General features: G+C 37.2%; 1 long non-coding RNA gene across 1 annotated transcript in view; it reads left to right on the top strand.

Moving 5' to 3' along the window:
• LOC127492841 (uncharacterized) overlaps positions 1-15,119 on the top strand; it is a 31,995-nt gene extending 16,876 nt beyond the window's left edge. The window contains exons 3-4 of the long non-coding RNA XR_007922641.2: positions 8,217-8,299; positions 14,408-15,119. This is a non-coding gene — a long non-coding RNA (uncharacterized lncRNA). The remainder of the gene's footprint in view (positions 1-8,216; positions 8,300-14,407) is intronic.
• The last annotated feature ends 232 nt before the right edge of the window (positions 15,120-15,351 follow it).

Below are 15,351 nucleotides of genomic sequence, written 5' to 3'. Positions count from 1 at the left end.
ACTTCTTGATTCATATGTACTTATTGTTCCTCTTTATGAATGATATTATCTTAGTTACCCTTTACACATCCCAAAATAAATGTTTGCAGGAACCCAAGTATTTGTGCCATCATCAGCTGCCTCCAGAGGCATGTTAGCAGAAGCTGGATTGAAAGCAAAGGTGGAACTAGATTCCAGGCATTATGATATGAGATGTGGATTATTCAGGTGCTGGCTTAGCCTCCTATGATACAACATCAACATTGGGACTGTTTTTTGTAGTACTCCAGAAAATACTGTATGAGAGTATATATGTTATTATGTTTGCTAATTTGTCATCTGATACATATCCATGAACTAGAGAACTTTAAACCACCAGTCATTTTAGATTTATAATAACTTTATTATATACTAACTGAACTCATTTAAGGCTACATTAATCACTTAGAAATACCTAATTTGTATGTTAATGCCAAGTTTGTATGAATTATAATTCATTTCAAAATAAATATGATATATTAGGTAGCCCTGAGATCAATTAAAATCTATAGTTGTGGGGGATGGTTCTGTGGCTCTCTTGGTTAATCCTCCACCTCTAGGGCTGACATCCCATATGGGCACCAGGTTCTAGTCCCAGTTGCTCCTCTTCCAGTCCATCTCTCTGCTGTGGCCCGGGAGGGCAGTGGAGGATGGCCCAAGTGCTTGGGTCCCTGCACCCACATGGGAAACCAGGAGGAGGCACTTGGCTCCTGGCTTTAGATCGGCGCAGCTTTGGCCGTAGTGGCCATTTGAGAGGTGAACCAATGGAAGGAAGACCTTTCTCTCTGTCACTCTCTCTCTCACTGTCTAACTCTACCTGTCAAAAGAATCTATAGTTGTCTGACATTAAGGTATATCTTATAACTTGGATACATGGAAGGTATTCTTTTTCAGTTGTGTGGGAAAGAATCAACATTCTGAATTTTACTACAAGTACACCTTTCGGATATATTTCCTGACATCACTCACATTTTTATAAAATATGCTATACGTGATTTCAGAAGTCAAGGATGCAAGTAGTAAGATTTCCAGTCTTTATGTGACCTATACCAGAACATTAAAAAATGTTTTTATTTCCTCTGTTGACATTTTGGGGGCAATAAAATTCTCATTGGGAATGAAATGTCATTGACAACGAGTTTCTCTTTATGTGTGCTTAGTATTTCCAATATACCTTCTTATATGGTAAACTATATCTCAGAGTGCTCATTATATTTGCTTTCTGAATATCTGCTTGGATTCTACCACTTTTGACACTTAAATTCTTATAGTCAAAAGGAATAGGAGCCAGCGAGTATACATAAACTGAGTGACAGTGCCTGCTTCTTCCTGGTTTTCCATGGGAACAAGCGATGCTATCCTATTCTGAGGACTATGCTTCCTGTTTCTCCTTTTGTATGAGTAAGAGCATGAATAATTTTGTATATGCCCTGCCTGCCCTGAAGGTAAATAAGAAATACGTCATGGTGAGTGACACTGGAGAAGAGGGATGGAGAAATAAGTCAATAGAGTGGGAGGATCACTTTGAAAAGGGCTAGAGGCAGAATTGTGAAGTTTGTAAATACCATCTAGGGCTCTCTCTCTGTAGTTGGAAATAGAATCAACACTGTACATTCAATCATTTTCATCTCTGTCAACACCACACACTGCCCACACAGATGAGCAGTTCTTGACTTGGATATTTGATTGTTGCTTACAAGATCCCCAGGAAGCTTTCAGAAAAGTCACCTTATATATCTGGGTCAAAATGGCCCTCTGTCAAAATCTCATCTTTACAATGGCTCAGGATGTTTCAAGCATCCTCGAAAAAGCAAGGCACGTCCCTTGACATGAAGAGGATTTGTAGTGTAAGACTGACACTTATAACCTTCTCTCTGACATTATTGTATTACTACAGATTTGTAGTCAAGTAAATCTACTGAATCTATTTTTTGTATTTCCTTAAGCTTACTATTTAAAAAAAGTAAGGGATATTGTTCAGAAGTTTCACATTATTATAACCACAAAATAAAATACATACACCGTTTAGAAAGGAATGGATGAAGTTGCAGAGATAAAAATAAACATGCATACATTGTTAGGTTTGTTGTATAGGAGCGTTAACAATTTAAGTCAACTATTTGAATAAGATAGTATTTTATTTTATTTTATTTTAAGTATTTATTTGTATAACAAGAGGAGAGTGGGAGTGAGGTGGAGAGGTTCCATCCTCTTATTAATTCTCCAAATGCTTACAAAGGCTCTGAGATAAGGACCAACACCAGGAGCTGGTAATTCAATCTAACTGTCCCAGCATGGGTGACAGGGTCCAACTGCTGCAGCCACTGCCATTGCCTCCTCCAGCATTAGCAGGGAACTCAAATGGAAAGCAGATCTGAAATACAATCCCAGTCACCCAGTATGGGTATGGATGTCTCAAGTTTTGCCTTAACCACTAGACCACATGCCCACCACAGATATTATAAAGTGATTCTTTTAGTGCAAAAGAAGGCGATAGTAATAATCACAGGCCTGGCTATGGCTTTACGTTCTGCCCTTCCAAACGCTGTATCTTATCTTGGAATATCTATGTGATGAGAGAGAATCTAATGAAAATAATTCACCCTGCTTATAAGATTCAGTCCATTCAGAGATATGAGACATGAAGTAGAATCACAGCTATTATCTTTATATATCTTGCCACACTAGCTAGAAATAAAATATATTTTCACCAAAATAACTCTATCTGAAAAGTTGTAATCATCTCTTACTGTGGAAATGTTTTAAAATTACAGCCCAAAACTAATGTACTACACTCTATTCACCATGACCCAAACATCTCAATTTTTTAAAAGTCTTTATATTGATACAGCATAGCATGATAACTGTTTCTGATAATTTTAAGAACAAAGACATCCATATACACTGAAAGTTACTGAATCCATATACACTGAAAGCTTAGAAATTATTTGTGTATGAGTGGGGATGCACACATTAAAATAAAAAATTCAAGTGATATACAATCTATGTGCATAGACAAAATATATAAGTAGATTCAATGCATGTACATAAAATTATATATACATATATGTTTCTATGTAAATACATAAAACACCCAGTACATATAGGATTTTTTCTTATATTCTCACAACAGGGTTTAGAATGCTATGTTCTATTTTGAGAGAAAACATTAAAGATTCAATTGGTTTGCCCTGACTTTATCATACCATGATGTAAACAAACATAATAATTTACAAAGTTCTATACAGTGTATGACAAATAAGTACATAAAAAATCTAACTTTTATGCTATTCTAAAACTATAACTTTAGATAACATTTTCTTGCTCAAAAATTTCAGTGTAATTTCAGTTGTCTACTTACTTTGAAATCTGCAGCTGGCTTATATATTGCCTTGGCTTTGTAGAAAAAAAACCTCACCATGACATCAGACATGAGGTGGCAATATATTTAGTATTATTTATAGAAACTTAAAATTTTGATATAAGGCAAGTTGCAGAATTATGATTTCCTTTACTGAGTCATTGTTTTGCTACATTACAGGAAAAGAAAAGGAGATATTCAGGGTGAGTTCAAGACTCCAGGTTCTATAGTTAATGTATGGATTACAGAAGAATGTGCATAACTTAGGGGAAAATGTCTTTCTTTTAACCTTGTACAAATGTATGACATTTTTGTGAGGTGACTGGTCAGAAAAGATGATGGTTACAGGTGGGTGTTTAGCCCATATCAATGTTCTGGTGTTCAAGCCTGGTAATGGCTCCCAATTCCAGTTTTATGCCAGTATTCTCCCTGGAAAGCAATTGCCCTTACCTGTAGTTGAGTTCGCACCACTCATGTGAGAAGTCTAGACTGACGTCCTAGCTTCGAGCTTCTGCCCAGCCCTGGAAGATTATGGCATATGGTGAGTGAATCAGCAGATAGGAGTGCTCTGTCTGTTTAAAGCATGTTAATAAAAATTTTAAAATTTGCTATGGAATGTGTAAAAGGTGACTAGGATAATATCATCCATAAACAGGAACAGGAAGTAGATATGAGTCAAGAAGTAGTCAAAAAAATTGGTGTGCAAAAAACAGTGCGAAAAGCTGCAATGTATATGAGTGAAATTGACATCTTGATTATTGTTTATGTCTTTTGTCTATCGTCCTGAGAAGCAGTGGTTTTTTACGTGCTGTTTGGTGAATTCTTTATTTAGTAGAGGATTCAGCTGTGATTATGAAGTAAATTTAAAGCATATCAAACGAAAATATCAAGTCATTTTTCATGTTTTTTAAACCTAAAGTATTGCCTTTTTTTTTTTAAAAAAAAAAAGGTTTATTTATTTATTTGAAAGTTGGAGTTACACAGAGAGGAGAGGCAGAGAGAGAGGTCTTCCATCCGATGGTTCACTCCCCAACTGGCCGCAACGGACAGAGCTGTGCCAATCTAAAGCCAGGAACCAGGAGCTTCCTCCAGGTCTCCCACGTGGGTGCAGGGGCTGAAGGACTTGGGCCATCTTTCATTTTCCCAGGCCATAGCAGAGAACTGGATCAGAAGAGGAGCAGCGGGACTAGAACCAACATCCATATGGGATGCAAGTGCTTCAGGCTAAGGCATTAACCTGCTGCGCCAGAGTGCCGGCCCCTAAAGTATTGCCTTCTAACAACATTAATGGAAGGGATGAAATCAAAGTCAAGAATCAAAAGTGAGGGATGGACATTTAGTCTAGCATTTATGATGTCCGTGTCCTACATCATAGTACCTGCACTTGGCTCCTAGCTGTGGCTCCTAACACCAGCTTCCTGCCAGTGCAGACTTTCTGAGGAGCAGTGATTGTTCCTGGGAAACTTGGATAGCATTCTCAGTTTTGTCCAATCTGGGCATTTCAGTAGTGAACCAGTGGGCAAAGCAATTGTCTTTGTTTTCCTCTCACTGTCTCTCTGACTTTTAATTAACATTTTTTTTATATTTAAGCACAAAGCTGTTGATTTTTGTTTGCCTTTAAAACGATTATCCTCTGTACTGTAACATTTGATTCTTACCTCCTTTGTTTATTAATAAAAAATCTTTTATATCCAATTGTTTAAGTGAATACTATAATATTTTGATTCAGTGTATCATGAGCTTTCCAAGGACATGTACTGCAATCTTATGCATGCTTGTTTGTGTGTGTGTACATACATGTAGATAATTACCATGTAATATTGAACCTGGGCATTAGTTACAAGCTTGCTATGATCTTATGGTACTGAAGAGGAGTGGAAAGAAAATTGTTCCATGACAACAGAGAAGCACATTGTGAGGACCAGTGTGTCTTGGGCTAAACCTCAGCCAGCTGGAGGCCAGCCTCCGGCATAGGAGAATAAAACAGCTGCTGAGCCTCATCTCCTGCCTCGGCCCTTCATTAGCCAAACACAGCCAATGTTAAATATTAAGCTCAATGTTCTCTAAATGTTTGTGAGTTAAAAATGGAACAAGTAGAGAAATCTGCATATTTTAAAATGTATTGAATATTGGTTATTTTGAGTCTCTTTCCAGCTTTGTATAACAACATTCCTTCTAGATTTTTAAAATTTTCTCTTTTTTGTTTTTGTCATTTATGTTTTTTCTGTGTTTTGTAAATAATTCTAAGGAATGCAGTAGACAGGGTATTCAATGAAGTGGTTGATATGATTTTGGTTTTCCTGATCACTTGATCACCTGATTACATAGCTGTCTGCTATCCAGTGGTAGAATCAGCAAAATTTGGCCTCCTCTGATCAAAAAGTCATAGTCTTCCTGAAATCAAAGCATCTTTGTCTTGTTTCAGCAAGCATGGAATGGGAAGGTCGCAATTCAGGTTTATAAGATCATCAAATATGATCAATTTTAGGTAAGATCAAAGTTGGATCAAACATGGGTGGGGACTTGACATGCATTTATGAACACAACACTCACACTCCCAGCCATAGACAAAGCAGTGTAAAATCAGCCTCCAGAAAGGATTTTTTTTTTGAAGTATAGTATAAAATAAACGATGCCTAGAGTACTGGGTTACTTATCTATATGCTTCTCTGCACCTTCTATGCACCTTAAGAGTTTTGCCAAGATATTGAATTAGAGATAAACTCCAGCATAAGCATGGATTAGTAAATTCTTGTATTAAGATTTGCTGGGAAAAGTCATCATTTGCAATTTGTCCAAAGATAAAGTTTCCTTCTTCTCATAAGAGGACACATTTCTAAATGTGTAAGCCACAAATAATATGTCTACAATAACTAAGGGAGACCTCACCAGGGTGTTGGGGCTTGGAGTTGAGTGTACCTCAGAGATTCCTATGTAAAAGCTTGGTTCCCAAGGTGGCTGTATTGGAAGGAGCCTCCCCCAGGGGCCAAATCAATGAGGAAACTTGACCTTGGACTTTGAGCCTCCCCAACTATTAGCTAGGTAAGACTTTTCTCTTTATAAGTTAGATGCCCTAGGTGATTTGGTACAGTAATACAAAGCTGACTAATATACAGGAGGTACTCAGGAATGAGGGAAAACTGCATTAAAACACAGCTGGAGAGAAAATCTGACTATTGTAAAGGAAAAGAAATATGTAGATTTACAGTATCTGAAGCCTGCAAGGCAGAGGAACCAAGTTCTCAATTGTGAAAAGAACACTTACATTATCTAACAACTCCAGCAGACAAATAGGACACTGCTTCTTTAAAATCTGTTGCATCAGTTCCTGAAATTAAAGAAAAACTATAGTACAAGAAAATTATTTTTTTTTCCTATTCATGCCTAAGCTCCTCAGCTTATAGCAAAACAAAAGGAAATGAGTGCAATGAAGTGAGATGGAAGGAAAGTAAGGTTATTATTCTTCCAGAGATTCAGCTTATTTATAATCAACATCACATCTATTTGAAGATTTTTTTTAAAAAAATCAGTCAATCATGAACTCAGTAAGATAAAGCAGGACTATTTTATTTAAGAAAGTCTTAATGATGTGGGAAATTATGAAGTAAAACTTCCGTGATTTTTGTTTATTACAAGTATGATTTTGTTCTAATGTAATCTTCCTTGGCAATTTGTAAATTAAATTATTTTAGACCTATACCTCCTACATGGGTTTATTTAATTCTTAACTTAATTCAAAATTGATTAAGAGAATACAAAACTTAGGATGTCTCAGGACCTAATTAAATCCACACTTCTGGTTTCCAAACATCACTCTCAGAGCATTCATTTGGAAAAGAAAATCTATTCTCAAACTAAAAGATATTTTGAGATAACCTCTCATTTAAGCATTGTTTAGTCATATCTTTACATTCACAAAAATTTAATGGCGTTCCATTGACAAAAATTGAAAGAGTAAATAGTAAACTGGTGTGCTTGATTAAAAAGCAATGTTGTCTACATTCAAAAAGTTGTTTGCCAAGTCTCTGTATTTTTATCTGAATGATAAAATAACTTTACAAATTGACAAAAGGAAAAAAAAACAATGGAAAAGTACATTTTCATCCAAAAACTTTCCATATTTAGATTATTTTATCCTTAGTCACAACACTTTGCAAACTTACTAAAACCAAAATTAGAATTCATTATATTCGTTTTACAATAGATCTTAATAGATAGAAGGAAATTAACTATTTAATAAAATTAAACTGAAAAGAATATGCAACATACTTATAACAGTTCTTCCTTGTGGGGAGCAATCCGGACTAGACTGAGTTACTGGAATTAAGACTTATTCTGTGCATCTGCTCTCCCCCAATATGGCGCTGGGAGAGGAGAAAACAGCTTCTACGCAGCTGCCTCCAGTTCAACCAATAAACTGTAGGACCTACTCCTGATTGGAGGAGAGCAGCGTACTCGGCGTGTGGGCAGCCGAGTTGGGATTGGCGGAGGAGGACTATAAAGGAGGAGAGAGACGGCATGCACCAGGAACATCTAAGGGGAACATGTAGCTGAAGGAACACCTGTGCAGCCCCTGAAAGAGCCGGCCGGCGGTGTGCCGCTCCCCTGCGGAAGTGGGGAATGTGGCCAGGGGGAACTGCCCTTCCACGGAGGTGGAAGGGATAGTAGCCAACCCGGGAAGAACCAGCAGCAAACCCGGGGAGGGCCGAGCAGACGAAAGAACAGCGCAGGGTCCTGTGTCGTTCCTCCACGAAGACGGGGAGCGACATTCCTCCTAAATATAACTTCTAGTTAAGTGAAACTAACCTAAGTTATTTATCTTCCTGCTACCCATCAGGTACAATGTGTAAAATCAGTGAAGAGAATGAGTTGGAATCTGATCCCAGTGGAGCTACAGATGTCATCTTTCTAGATACTTTTGTAAGTGATGCACACGGAACATGTGGATGTATGCCCACATATGGTAATTCACCACTAAAAACAACGGCAAAATACCTTAACATGATGATGTTTGCAGAGAGATTTTAGTTACTGGAGAGACTTTAATAACTGAGAAAACAGGGTCTTCATAGCAAATATCCTTAGTTATTCTGTGGCCTGTGTTCAGGCGCAGCTTGCAACATGCAGGTTCCATTCTCTGCTGCTCTGTTTCCAGTCCTGAGTGCTTGGGCCCTTGCCATTCAAGTGAGATATCCTGATGGAGTTCTTGTATTCCCCAAAATTTAAATTATTGGGAAAATGTTACTGTAACAAAGATTTTACATTTTTTATCAATTAGTACAAACTTAATCTCATAATTAACCTTTTTCTTATCAAATCATTGTTTTTGTATCAATTTTTGCTCATTTTTCTTGATTTTTTTTAATTTGAGAGGCAGAGAGACCAAGATAGATGAGCTAGAAATAGAGAAAGAAATGAGAGATAGAGAAGATAGAAATAGATAAGACAGATGCAGATACAGATTCAGATACAGGTAGAGAGATGGTATAAAGAGATCTTTCTGCACGTTCACTCCCCGAATGGCAGCAACAGCTGTGGATGGGCCAGGCCAAAGCCAGGAGCCTCAAACTGCATCTGGGTCTGTCACGTGGGTGCAAGAACCCATGCACTTAGACCATTTCCCCTTGCTTTCTCAGGCACATTAGCAGGGAGCTTCATTAGAAGTGGAATTGCCATTACTTGAACTGGTGATCATAAGAGATGCTAGCATTGCAGGTGGATGCTTAACCACTTGCCACAAGAAATCATCTTATCTATCAGAAACTTACTTTCTGAACTTATTTTAGAAAGGCAAGCAAATGATAAAATAATTAGACTATATAAAAAAGAATTTCCTATCAAATATTATATTCTATAATATACACATATTGAATGAAATCAAGAATTCAACAGGAAGCAAAGAAATTTAAAATGATATATCCCTTCCTAACTCAAAAATAAAGATTTAAGACTAATACTTAATCACACAACACAAAAATCAATTAAAAGATTCTTTTTCTTTTAGTAACTTTTTTTATTTGTAAGACACAGAGATATATTTAGGTAGTGTTAAATAAGGCATGTTTTATAATAAGGGTATTCATAAAAGGCAACCTAAACTCTATAGAAGAATGGGCTCTGGGAAGCAGCTGCAACTCATTCTGGCTCTCTCATTCACTCTCAGCTCCTCTCTCACTCATGCTTATCAGATTCACATGTTTGTACTGGGATTACAATTTCTCCCTGCATTACCACTGTCCATTCTTTCCTTAGCTTCCATATGTCATTCGTAGTCTGCACTTCTTTATAATGAGAGCTTGTACACACCTGCAATGCTTGCTCTGGCCCCTCTAGCCACTGAGGCCCCATTGCATCTTTTACTGTTAGAAAATACCTCTTTTATATGGTAAGTCAAATTTTAGGAAAATGAAATGTGGTTTGCCCTGCTTTCAACTAACCCCACTACTTTTTAGAACTCTGGCATGCTTCTAGACCAACCAAGTTTTAATGAAACGCAATGGAGGATATGGGAACTGTTAGGTATATCCCTAGTACAATACTGTAAGCTAACTTCATTCATCTTGGAAATATAACAAAGTGCTAAAATATTCTTACATACTTACAAATAGTTCCAAAATATGTGTAGGTAACATCAAAATAGACATATTTGACTGAGCATCCATTTTCTTTAAATATTTGTTTGTATTTATTTGAAAGACAGAGTTACAGAGAGAGGTAGAGACAGAGAATTCTTCCATCCACTGGTTCACTCCCAGATGGCCTCAACAGCCGGAGCTACGCTAGTCCAAAGCCAGAAGCCAGGAGCCTCTTCTGGGTCTCCCACCGGGTGCAGGGACACAAGGACTTGGGCCATCTTCCAATGCTTTCCCAGACCACAGCAGAGAGCTGGATCAGAAGAGGAGCATCCGGGACCAGAACTGGCACTCATATGGGATGACAGCACTTTAGGCTAGGGCTTTAACCCACTGCGCCACAGTGCCAGCCCCTGATCCACTTTTTTTTAAAGGTTTATTTATTTATTTGAAAGACAGAGTTACACAGAGAGGAGAGGCAGAGAGAGAGGCCTTCCATCTGATGGTTCATTCCCCAATTAGCCGCAACGGCCAGAACTGCGCCAATCCGAAGCCAGGAGCCAGAAGCTTCCCAGGCTATCCCAGGCCATAGCAGAGAGCTAGATCAGAAGAGGAGCAGCTGGGACTAGAACCAGCGTCCATATGGGATGCTAGCACTTCAGGCCAGGACGTTAACCCGCTGAACCACAGTGCTAGCCCTGAACATCCATTTTTATAACTACAGGTTGCTACAGGGCTGTTAAATAGTAGTTGAACTTAGATTTGGAAGTGGTCAGAGGATTCATAGAGGACATATGTGCATCTGTTTGATTGCCTTAAAGAATGTCAAGAAAGATAAACATCCCTGAGAAAAAGAGTTTGTATAGAGGTGCCACACCAAGTCAAGCACAGACTTCCCTGTCCACCACTGCACTGGTCCTTTCACTGGTAGAGGGGTGAAGGGGATTGCATAAAAATGCCAAGATGTAGATCGCTGAATGTGATAGAGTCTGGGTTTCCACAGAATAGAAGGGGAATTATAGTTTGCTAAAGTAAATGAAAGGGCTAATTGCGGGGTGTAATTTAGCTTGTGCTGTATATAACTGCTGACAATACAGCATCCCATAATAACATACATGTATTTTCTGCCAATCCAAAAATTTATGTAAATATTTAAAGGCAATTCTGAATTCATATATGAGCTCTGCATTTCACAATCTCTGTATCCTTGCCTTTCTACTTACCTCTCTGAGAAGAGAGAGAGGTTTGAAGTTGGTGCAGAGTCTGTTGTTCAGGAAAGTATCCTCCCATTCCCTAATGGCTTTACATACCATACTCTTCATGTAGCCATCAGGGCACATGTGCCAAGATGATACCTGAAAAGGCAGCTGCAACTCTTCATTCAGAATTAATCCAGTGGACAATTCTGATTACCAGAGAAAGGCTAGCAGTCATAATTCCACATTTCAATCAACTTTATATAATCTTTACATAAATTCTACATGCATGAAAATCCAGAGATATCCCAAGCATCTGTGCTTTAGTAGTAGAACTTCAGACCAAGTGTTAGCTATGTACCAGTGTATGTTGAGACCACTAACTCCAGGATGTATGGATGGACTTCATGGATGTTTGTGAACCCACTGAAATGAGCTGCACAAAAATGTGTGCATAAAGTTGACCTGTCCAGGGAAGACAAGAAGCTTTCATCAGGTTTTTCAAAGTGATTTGTGATGAAAATGTGGGAAAAAGGTAGAGATTCCTGCATAAATGCAAATGGAATTGATATAAGAGCTTGCATTAGGCACGTCTCAAAGGAGGAAGAGGTAAACTGGAATGTTCAAAGTGCTTATTAGAGACATTGCTTCCTGGAAGAAGCCCAGGCAAAGACAGAAATTGTTGCCATTTTATAGATAACTAATACAGAAGCTCAAAATCCCTCTAGAACTAATACTGGCATGCTCAAAATTAATGTCTTTTAATTATAATTCAGAAGCAATGCATATGGTGTATTTTTTTGCTATAAATGTACCTTTTTTTTTCTATGAAGAGAATATCTGTTTGACAGCAAATTAATTCTTACCCACAAAAGGCCCATTAATATTTACTTCTCCTGTGCTCATATCAAAGCATGATTTAATAATGATGCTTGTACCTTCAGAATTCTCAAGCCTCCTGTCAAAAAGACCACGTCTATCACGTTGATTTGTTTCTAACAACCACAGGTTAATGACTGGAGTTATCACAGGCGACACAACTTTTAGTATCATTTGTTGCAACTGTTTTTATGGAAGGCTATTAAGCAACACAGATTTTGTCAATTGGAGTTGCATGTAAATGCATAATTTGTTACTCTTCAATTGACTAAACTCATTTGGGAAAATTTAACAAAGAAAAAATCTGGCAAAATGATTGATTACTCCTTTCATGGAGAAAACATGTTGATGTATTTAATGAACACAAGTTATGTATATTTTATACAACACGTTTGTGACTTAGGGAAATCTTTTTGCCTTTAGAATGGGACTAATTTATTTTTAATTAAAAGCCTACATTATTAATAGTTATTGAAGCCTGGAAAGCTAATTTATGCATCAAATCTCATAACACTTTTATCCAAATAGATGCATTAAAAGTCTGAAATAAGACATTTTATATTATTACAGGAATTTCATTCTAATGTTTTATATATAATTATTTTAGAAAAGCACAATTCTTTGAATAATTTTGTTGAGAATTTCTTATTTAATTTTATCACAAAGTAGAAATATTTTCCTAAATTTTTAGATGAAAAGTTAGAAAACTTTCACAAACATGCAATAAGCATGTTCAGAAGGGTCTTTAGAGTTTGACTTGGTTATTTTATGAATCATTGTATTTTTCATCTATTTTACCATTCTTAAGATCTATATCTAGCTTCTGAACTATGTCATTCATGATGTATTCCTTGCTTGATATTACAACAGCACTCTTGATCATATTTATTCTAAATAAATGAATAAGTAAATTAATGTTTAATATTTGATAATCAAAAGTTTTACATACATTTCTTGCAACATTTTAAAATGTAATCTCTATTCATCATTATTTGCTAAGTTGTGATATGTTCATAAATAAATCTATGTATTTAGTAGCTTAAATGAATATAGTTTACATAGTACACATTTTGTATGCCCATCACAGGTCGACAAGGCTCATCTTACCTAATTCATTGAAGGATTGAAGCTGTAGGGCTGCCTGCATCCACAGGCTTCCTTGATCACAGAAGTGACAGTTAAAGGTCACAGAGCTGCTCACAGAGAAGCTGGCTTGCAGAGCTACTGCCCAGAGTAGTATTTTACCAGCACACACATTTCATTGACTAAAACAAGACATGTAGCCAAGCAGACAAGGATGAATAAACTTCTCAGAGAGTGACGTCTGACAACTTTTTTCCCTAAAATAGAAATATAGTATTTCTCAGATAAGTTACTGAGATAATGTTCATATTCTTTCTACTTAATTATAGTGGTAAGTTTTTCTCTTCCCTAGTGCTTAAAAAAAATCATCATAATGATTTCCATATGGTCCTATGATAATGATTTCCATATTGACCTATGGTAAAAAATGAGGATAAAGTTGCAGATGGATTTATAAAATTATCACTGAATTTCATGTGTTATTCCCTACTGTAAGTCACAATTATTGTGCATATAAATGATTTTAGTTTAGAGAACCTACGTTACATTCTATAATCGTTGATTTTCTTATCTCTAAAATGGGCCTACTTGCTTTTATCTCAGAGAGTTGCTGACAAGATCAAAGCTAGAAATTCTAAAGACATGTAAATGTGAAGAATGGCAGTATTTTGTGTTATTAAGATTATATGTCTGTGGCCGGCTCCGCGGCTCACTAGGCTAATCCTCCGCCTTGCGGCGTCAGCACACCGGGTTCTAGTCCCGGTTGGGGCGCCGGATTCTGTCCCGGTTGCCCCTCTTCCAGGCCAGCTCTCTGCTGTGGCCAGAGAGTGCAGTGGAGGATGGCCCGAGTACTTGGGCCCTGCACCCCATGGGAGACCAGGATAAGTACCTGGCTCCTACCATCGGATCAGCGCTGTGCGCGGGCTGCAGCGCGCTGGCTGCGACGGCCATTGGAGGGTGAACCAATGGCAAAAAAAAGGAAGACCTTTCTCTCTGTCTCTCTCTCACTGTACACTCTGCCTGTCCAAAAAAAAAAAAAAAAAAAAAAAAAAAAAAAAAAAAAAAGATTATAGGTCTGGATGAATGGGTAGATTAATAGATAGATAAACTCCAATTAACTTGAGAATATTTAACTGAGTCCACTGAGCCCTAACAGAAAAAGAAAAATTTGTATTTTCACTGTTAGCTTAAATGTATGAAAGCAGGAAAGTGTATTTGATGTGCTATGCAGACATGGGATGGTCCATAAATGATTCCTTTATGTCATATGAGAGTATAACCAATCATTATTCTATCAGCTTGTTTCTCTACAGAGGCTAACATCCCGGTGAAGAAAGTATTCTGAATTCTATAATGGAATGATTAGAAGCCCAAAAGACTCAGAATGGCACTGGATGATAAAGGACAAAGAAACAACTGAAGCAATGAAGAAAGTGCTTCAGAGAAGAGATGTAATATTTCTTTATGTCACTTGATAATCACTTCAGTGGAATGCAACACTTTCATGCCAGTGGAAAGTCTAGGGATGATGACTGGAAAGAAAATGAATCCTGTAAAAGCTTCTGCAGGCATACAGTATCAGAGAGACTCTGCAGATGTATTTTCAGAGTAAAAACAAATTTTTCAGTAACTTCTTAAAAGTTCTGTGGGTGTGGGAATGCAAATAATATGGGATGTGTGAGGCATAGGCAATGACAATAAAGAGTTTTAATTCTGATGTGGAAAAAATGTTTGAATATACCCAAATTTTAATATCATGGAGGAGTAACTATAAAGAGTTTCTCTAATACATTGTTAACTTCTACTTGAATAGTGTATATCCATAATATGCACTCATGTATGAGCGATATTGTATGAAAGAAGGCTCTTTCAATTGCTTGCTACTAAGGAATACTTTTGCACATCTGTTTTTTTTGCCACTATCAATGTGGGCTTTAGGATCACAGTAAGAAGTAGCTTGTGTCTTCTTTGACCATGGAGGTTAATGGATGGTATCATTAAAATAATAGACCAAAGATAAAGTAATTTTATGTGTATATTGGAAGTACACTTAAAGTGAACAAATAAGAGATGCAAGAAGTCATGAGAACAGGAAAATCATGAAAAGAGGTAGTGTGAAAGCAAGCTTTTTTCTGTGGTAGCAGACAGTTAGTGTAGATGTAATCATAGTCAATTATCTCTCACCCATAAGTTTGTAAATTGGCAGTGGCTCTGTTTGGCTCTGTGTTATGTCCTTATTCAT

This window comes from Oryctolagus cuniculus, chromosome 14, assembly GCF_964237555.1.
Source record: "Oryctolagus cuniculus chromosome 14, mOryCun1.1, whole genome shotgun sequence".
Lineage (NCBI taxonomy): Eukaryota > Metazoa > Chordata > Mammalia > Lagomorpha > Leporidae > Oryctolagus > Oryctolagus cuniculus.
Note: the sequence above shows the minus strand (reverse complement) of the source record. Positions and strands in the feature narration are given on the sequence as shown.